The 8,791-nt window shown below is 38.3% G+C and overlaps 1 pseudogene; it reads left to right on the forward strand.

Annotated features, from left to right (window-relative positions):
• The first annotated feature begins 250 nt into the window (after positions 1 to 250).
• LOC101840282 lies at positions 251 to 1,785 on the forward strand (annotated as a pseudogene).
• The last annotated feature ends 7,006 nt before the right edge of the window (positions 1,786 to 8,791 follow it).

Here is an 8,791-nt window from a genome sequence, read left to right on the forward strand (position 1 = left end):
CCCTAACACAAAATATCCAGGAAATATGGAACACCATGAAAAGAAAATAACCTAAGAATACTACATATAAAAAAAGTGAATAAAACGACCTCAAAAGAGCAGAAAACAGGTGACTGGTGATGGCTGGTGGCCCTGGCAGCAGCTGCAGGCGTTATAGTGTGGTCGAAGGCTTAGATAAGTTTCGCAGAGGCAGCAGTGGTGCCGACTGCATGTTGGGCTTCGGGAGCAGGCCCGGAACTTGGTGCTCAGCATGCTGATGGTGGAGGAGGTGTACCGCAACTACGGCATCCTCCCTGATGCCATGGAGCAAGTGGGCCAGCATAAAGATGCCTACCACGTGATACTGGATGGAGTGAAAGGCGGCACCAAGGAGAAACAATTAGCAGCTCAGTTTATTCCAAAATTCTTTAAGCATTTTCTTAGCTGATTCTGCAATCAATGTACAGTTAGACCTCTGTGAGGATGAAGATGTGGCAATACGATGACAAGCAATTAAAGAGCTGCCTCAGTTTGCCACAGGAGAAAATCTGCCAAGAGTATCAGCTATACTGACCCAACTTCTGCAGACAGATGACTCTGCAGAATTTAATTTGGTGAACAATGCTTTATAGAGTATATTTAAGATGCATGCAAAAGGAGCCTTAGGTGGCTTATTTAGCCAGATTCTTCAAGGAGAAGACATTGTTAGAGAAAGAGCAATTAAATTCCTGTACACAAAACTCAAGATACTCCCAGATGAAGTGTTAACTAAGGAAGTAGAGGAACTCATACTTACTGAGCCCAAAAAGGTCCTGGAAGATGTGACTGGTGAAGAATTTGTTCTGTTCATGAAGATACTGTCTGGCTTAAACAGCGTACAGACAGTGAGTGGAACACAGCAGCTGGTAGACCTGGTGGCAGAGCAGGCTGACCTGGAGCAGACTTTCAGCCCCTCAGACCCTGACTGTGTGGACAGACTGCTACAGTGCAAGTGACAGTCTTTAAAAATGTCCATCCTACAAGGTTTGTGACATACTTCTGTGAGCAAGTTCTCCCTAATCTCAGTACCCAAACTACCCCAGTGGAGGGTCATGATATACAGTTGGAGGTATTAAAATTGTTGGCAGAGATGAGTTCATTTTGTGGTGACATGGAAAACCTAGAAACGAATTTAAGAAAACAATTTGATAAGTTACTGGAGTATGTGCCTCTCCCTCCAGAAGAAGCAGAAAATGGAGAGAACGCTAGTAATGAAGAGCACAAGCTGCAGTTCAGTTATGTGGAATGTTTATTGTACAGCTTTCACCAGTTGGGCCGAAAACTTCCAGATTTTTTAACAGCCAAACTTAATGCAGACAAGCTCAAAGATTTCAAAATCAGGTTGCAATACTTTGCACAAGCCCTTCAGGTTTATATCAGACAACTTCAATTGGCTCTCCAGGGTAAAACAGGAGAGGCCTTAAAAACTGAGGAGAACAAAATAAAATTTGTTGCATTGAAAATAACAAATAATATCCATGTTTTAATCAAGGATGTCTTCCACATTCCTCTTTCATAACATTGTCCTGGAAACCTGTGCAGAAAGTGGAGACTCGGCAAAAGAGAGCCAATGAAGATATAAGTTCAGGCTCACCATCCAAGAAATCTCCAGGAGGGCCAAAAAGGGATGCCAGACAGACTTATAATCCTCCTAGTGGGAAGTACAGCAGCAATGTGGGCAACTTTAATCATGAGCAGAGAGGAGCATTCAGGGGAAATATAAGAGGCCGAGGTTGGGGAAATCATAGTCGAGGAAGACTCAACTAGAGTGGGGCATCACATTCTTCAGCATTGTCATGAGTTTAAATCTACTGCTCATTGGATTGCCGGGGATGTCCTCCTCCCCCTCCTCTTCTCCAATTCTCTTTATCCTAATTCCCTCTCTCCCCACAGGCTCAGAATTTTCTCAGGAGCTCTTGTCTTTTTCCCCTTCTCTACGGGACCATGTATGTCTGATTTAGAGTCCTGCTTGTTTCCAACTTCAATGGAGGCATGGATTGTAGTATGATACTCCTTTGGTTTAGGTCCAATATCCATATATGAGTGAGTGCATACTATGTCTGCCTTATTCTGACTGTGTTACCTCACTCAGGATGGTTTCTCCCAGTTCCATCCATTTGCCTGCGAATTTAAAAGTTCCATTTCATTTTTTCAACTGAGTAGTCCTTCATTGTATAAATATACCACATTTTCTTTATCCATTCTTCAGTTGAGGGGCATCTAGGTTGCTTCCAGGTTCTGGCTGTTACAAATAATGCTGCTATGAAGATAGTTGAATAGATGTCCTTGTTGTATGAATGCACTTGGTATTCTGCAACTAGAAGAACAAGACTGATGAATTGTGTCTGGAGGAACAAAGAGAGAGAAGTCATGCAGGCAACAAACATGGTTTTCTGGAAGTACAATTTTATATATAATTTTAAATTCACTAAAATAATTATATCTTCTTATATATAAACTTTTATTAAAATATTTTATCTTCCTTATAAATTTTTTATTTCATAACATGGAAATTTATAATAAAAATTTGTACCATATTTTCTTATAAGATTTATTATTATTATTGTTTAATTATTTAGTTTTAACTTTAAATTTAGATTAGAAACAAGGTTGCTTCACAAGTCAGTTCCAGGTAACTCTCTGTTTCCCTCCCCTCCTCCCGTGCCCTCCCACCAAAAACCCCAATATCCCCTCATTTCCCCAAGGAGGGTGAGGACTTCCATGGGGGTGTCCATAGTCTGTCATTTCATCCAGGGCAGGGCCTAGACACTCCGCCAAGATTTCAGGGTGAGAGTGCAACTCACATTGTTGGACAGGAGTCCCAAATCCATGTGTATACTTAGGATAAATATTGATCTACTGCTCAAGGCTCAATAGATTACCTAGGCCTCCTCACTGACACCCCCATTCAGGGGGTCTTGACCAGTCCCATGCTGGATTCCCAGGCATCAGCTTGGGATTCAAGAGCTAAACCTTGCCAGGTCAGCTGTTTCTGGGGGTTAAACAAGCCCAGTCTTAATCCCTTTGGTCATCAGTCCTACCTCTCTGTTACTGGCTTTCTTGAGTTCAGCTCAGTGCTTAGCCGTGGGGGACTGCCTCTTCTTCCATCAGCCACTGAATGAAGGCTCTGCTTCCCATATGCTCTGGCCATGAGATTGTAGGCTGGCATTCCCCAGATCTATATCTAAAATCCATATATGAGAGAGTACATGCCATGTTTCTCTTTTGTGACTGGGTTACCTCACTCAGGATGGTTTCTTCTAGTGTCATCCATTTGCTTGCAAATCTCAGGATTCCATCGTTTATTTCTGCTGAATAGTACTCCATTGTGTAAATGTACCACATTTTCTCTATCCACTCTTCGGTTGAGGGGCATCTAGGTTGCTTCCAAGTTCTGGCTATTACAAATAATGCTGCTATGAACACAGTGGAACAGACACTCAGTGCAGAATTCTACCAGAAATACAAAGAACAGGTTATATCAATTCTTCTCAAAGTATTCCATGCAATAGAAGAAGGGGGTTTGCCAAACTTTTTCCATGAGGCTTCAATAACCTTGATCCCCAAGCCACACAAAGAGACAACTAAGAAAGAGAACTTCAGACCAATACCCTCATTAACATTGATGCAAAATTACTCAATAAAATACTGGCAAATCGATCCAAGAACACATCAAAACAATCATTCGCCACATTCAAGTAGGTTTCATCCCAGGGAGCAAGAATGGTTCAACACACAAAAATCCATCAGTATAATAAACCATATAAATAAGCTGTAAAACAAAATATCGCATGATCATCTCACTAGATGCTGAAAAAGCCTTTGAAAAAATCAAACACCCATTCATGATAAAGGACTTGGAGAGATCTGGGATAACAGGAACATACTTAAACATAATAAAAGCTATATACAGTAAACCAACAGCCAACATCAAACTAAGTGGATGGAAACTCAATGCAATTCCTCTAAAATCAGGAACAAGACAAGGCTGTCCACTCTCTCCATACCTTTTCAACACTGTACTTGAAGTTCTACTTAGAGCCATACAACAACAAAATGGTATCAAGGGGATAAAAAATTGGGAAGGAAGAGGTCAAACTTTCACTATTTGCATAGGATATGATAGTTTACATAAATGACCCAAAACACTCTACCAGGGAATACTTACAGCTGATTAACACCTCCAGCAAAGTGGCAGACTACAATATCAATTCAAGAAAATCAGTAGCCCTACTATATACAGTTGATTAAAGGGCTGAGAAAGAAATCAGAGAAACATCACCCTTTACAATTGCCACAAACAACATAAAATACCTTGGGGTAACGCTAACCAAACAAGTGAAAGACCTGTATTGCAAGAACTTTGATTCTTTAAAGAAAGAAATTAAAGAAGCCCTCAGAAAATGGAAAGATCTCCCATGCTCTTGGATAGGTAAGATCAATGTAGTAAAAATGGCAATCCAGACAAAAGTAATCTACAAATTCAATACAATCCCCATTAAAATCCCAGCATAAGTATTCAGAGACCTTGAAAGAACACTAGTCAATTTTGTATGGAAAAATAAAAAACCCAGGATAGCCAAAACAACCCTTTTCAACAAGGCAACGTCTGGCGGCATCATCATCCCTGACTTCAAGCTCTATTATAGAGCTATAATCCTGAAAACGGCGTGGTATTGGCACAAACATAGACAGGTAAACCAATGGAATCAAATTGAAAACCCTGATATTAACCAACACACATATGAACATCTGATCTTTGACAAAGAAACTAAAAATATACAATGGAATAAAGAAAGCATCTTCAACAAATGGTGCTGGCATAACTGGAGGCTGGCATGTAGAAGAATGCGGATCGACCCATGTTTATTGCCATGCACAAAACTTAAGTCCAAATGGATCAAAGACCTCAACATAAATCCAGCCAAGCTGAACCACTTAGAAGAGAAAGTGGGTGGTACCCTTAAATGAATTGGTACAGGAGACAACTTCCTGAACGTAACACCAGTAGTAAAGACAGTGATATCCACAATTAATAAATGGGGCCTCCTGAAACTGAGAAGCTTCTGTAAAGCAAAGGACACAGTCAGCAAGACAAAAAGGGAGCCCACGGAATGGGAAAAATATTCACTAACCCCACATCTGACAGAGGGTTGATCTCCAAAATTTACAAAGAACTCAAGAAGCAAGTGTCCAAAACACCAAAGGATCCAATTAAAACATGGACTGCAGAACTAAATAGAGAATTTTCAATAGAGGAGTCTAAAATGGCTGAGATGCACTTGAGAAAGTGCTCAACATCCTTAGCCATCTGGAAAATTCAAATCAAAACAACTCTGAGATACCATCTCACTCCTGTCAGAATGGCTAAAATAAAAAACACCAATGACAATTTATGCTGGAGAGGATGTGGTAAAAGGGGAACACTCCTTCATTGCTGGTGGGAGTGCCAACTGGTTCATCCACTTTGGAAATCAGTATGGAGATTCATCAGAAAAATGGGAATAAACCTACCACAAGCCCCAGCATCTCCACTCTTAGGCATATATCCAAAAGATGCCCATTCATACAACATTTATTATCTTTAATACCATCTTTTTATATAAGAGCATTTTTAAATTTGTGACACCATAAAATAATAGAGATATGTCTCCTCTTTTATTTTTAAATGAAATTAGCTGTGAATAGTCTATTTTCTCCTGCCAAGAATATAAACATTTAACACGTTTGGATGGATTATTTAAACCTGCCCAAAAATCATAGCTGTTACTTTACTTAGAAAATTGGGCAGAAGTCATGCATTGGATTTAAAAAAGTGTTTGTTAGTATTTTGAGCTACAAATGCCAAAATGTCATTTAAAAACCCTTTAATTATTTGTATTCATATATACATTTGTTCATTGAGGTAATACATTTATGGCTCAAATGTAAGTTGCTCTAATCTAAAGGGAGGACAATTGTTCAATAGGAACCTTGTGTTCTGAGGCAGGAGCAATCATCTCTTTAGGCACAAGACCAAGACCAAAAATTTCTATAGTGGCAGAAAATGGAATAATCCTGTGAAGAGTTTTTGTTTGGTTGGTTGGTTTTCATGTAAAAAATGTATCAAGATAAAAAAGTCAAAATTTTAACTTATAACATAAACATCTTTTTAGCTCAGGGAAGCAGAGCCCATAGGTAGTTGAGAGGGTAGTTGGACAAGTGGCTTCAAGAAGTTGTTTTGGCGATCCTGTCCACACTTATAGGTGGGGTCTCCATGGCGTTGTAAGTGTAATGTAATGAAAAGCACCTGCAAGAAGGCTGCAGTCAGACATAAAGTAATCTGGAGACACAGGAATTAAAGTGCTAAGGAGACTCTGGGTCCCTATCAAGACTTGGAGTCTCTTGTAAAGGGAGTTGAGGTAGGAGGAAGGTAGGATTACAAGCAGACTGACACAGGAACAGAATGAGACAGAAGGGACTATAACAAAAAAGAGTCCAAAATTTGCCTTCCTGAGTGCAGTTCCATGTAACCACTGGGGTTCCAAGATAGAAAAATGTGATATTCTATTTTCATATTAACATGTTTTACTCATATGTCTCTTCTTTGAGTTTTATGGTTGAGGTACTGAATTTTCCATTCCATCTTCATTTCAGCTTGACTCTTCTTCTTTGGTCCTATCTCCTTATATTGAATTCCTTTTTCTAGTCCTATGTTATCTTTGTCCTTTTCACAAGTTTTATGTTACACTTCCTTGAGCAACAACAAGGTGTTTGTTCACCATTCATATTTTATCTTTAATTTCATTGAACTGTGTTTAGTGTGTGTCACATATAAACTCCTTAAATTTTTTGATGCAGTTTATGGTTATTCTTTTAAGTTCTGGTTCCTGGGATTCATCTAGTTAATTCTCATTTGAAAACACTTCTATTGTACTGGTAGATTTAGAAGAGAAGTTACTAGTTTTATCTTTCATATTGTTGGTAATTTTGAGATGAGATCTAGACATATGGACTTTTTGTTAGTTCTACATTGATATTCAAAGAATGTTGTAGTGGAAAAGAGAATGTGTGGTAAGGCTGCATCTAGAGTTTGCAAGTGGCTTGGGGGGAATCAATTCAAGTAGACATAAGGTCCTGGCATGTTATAAAGTATATGCCTCCTAGTCCAATCCTTGAATGTGAGGTTATATCTGACTGGGAGCAAAGGTTGTTTGTCCATATGTGTGGTGCCTATAGATGGAAATACAGGCAAGGCAAGTTGAGAGAATCCTAGATGTTATTTGATGCACAGGTAGGGGTGGCCAAAGTTGATACACTCAGTGTGGGTCTGAGGTTAGGTCTGAGGACAGGGTGAATCACTGGGTTAGTCTAGGGAGAAGGATATGGCAGACATGGCTGGTTAGAGAGGTTTATATTTTATTTTCATTTAATTCTAGAAATATAAAATTTTTCTCCTTGATTTGTTCCTTGACCTAATTATCATTCAGCACTTTGTATAGTTCTTTTGAATCTAGGTAATTTTGTAGACATCCTATCACTTTTCATATCTACTTTTACTAGCTTGTGGTCATATAAAATATATTGTTAATTTAATTTACCTATGTTTCTTGAGGTCTGCTTTCTGCCCAAATGCATTGTAGTTTTGGGAATTCCATGAGCTTCTGGGAAGAAACTGCATTCTTTAGTGTATAATAGATTGTTCTGTGGATGATTTATGCTATCATTTAACTCCAGTGTTTTTCTGCTTAACATTCTCTCAAATGATTTGTTATTGGTTGGGTTTGGGAATTAAAGTCATCTACCATAATTATATTTTGGTTAATAAGTGGTTTTATATCTAATAATATTTCTGTTATGAAATTGAATGTCCCTGTGTTGGTACATATATGTTAGGAATTTTATACTTTATGTTTTGATCATATAAAGAACTGAAGTATTTGAAAACATACACTAAAATTAACATTTATTTCTTAAACTATTTCTAAGGAGGGATTTTATACACAGCCACACAAAAGCAATTAGTTATAAATAAACCCATTCTTTCAAGAGAGCAGATATTTCTATTAAAACATCCATGCCTACTCATTTAGATACCTAGCTTAAGGAAGACTTGAAATTCTCTTACCTTCAGCCATGTTCAGGAAGCCCAGGGATGGGTTCTTGCTGTTCTTTGGTTCTCAAGGTAGTTTCCTCATTTCTATTAGCATTTTATGTATATGATTAGATATTTATATTGGGTCCTTTTACTCTCAATCTCATAACTTAAAATAAGGCCCATATTTGAAGGACATAGGCAAGAAAAAATATCAGGTAAATGAGATTACAATAGTGCTGGTGATGATGAGGTGAAGACAATAGATAATATTACAAACAAATTCAGATTCCTTGTTAAGTAATAATATGAAAAGAAAAGGAGGGAGATCATGACATGTATAGAAAATTTTTAAAAAATAGTTTCCATTTACTGATATGAAAAGATTTAATGCTCAAATTTTTCAGAAAACAAGGTACTAACTTAATTTGCCTTTCTAATAATATGGCAGTTATATAAGTGTTGCAGGTGAATTATGGACTATTCTCAGAGAAGTATGTGCTTATAAGCTCTGACATTACATCTAAGAGTCTTAAAAGAAGATTACAATATGTAGGAGCAACTGATGACAGAAGCAAGGATATATGTAAGGTCTACAGAATCACCACCATGCTGCTGCAGGTGGACGGGAGACCTGGCACTCCAACCGTGTGCTACAAGACCATGTATCAGGAGCACATGTTTAACCAGTCCACAGTT

Source organism: Mesocricetus auratus, unplaced genomic scaffold, assembly GCF_017639785.1.
Source record: "Mesocricetus auratus isolate SY011 unplaced genomic scaffold, BCM_Maur_2.0 Super-Scaffold_100676, whole genome shotgun sequence".
In the NCBI taxonomy this organism is placed as follows: Eukaryota; Metazoa; Chordata; class Mammalia; order Rodentia; family Cricetidae; genus Mesocricetus; species Mesocricetus auratus.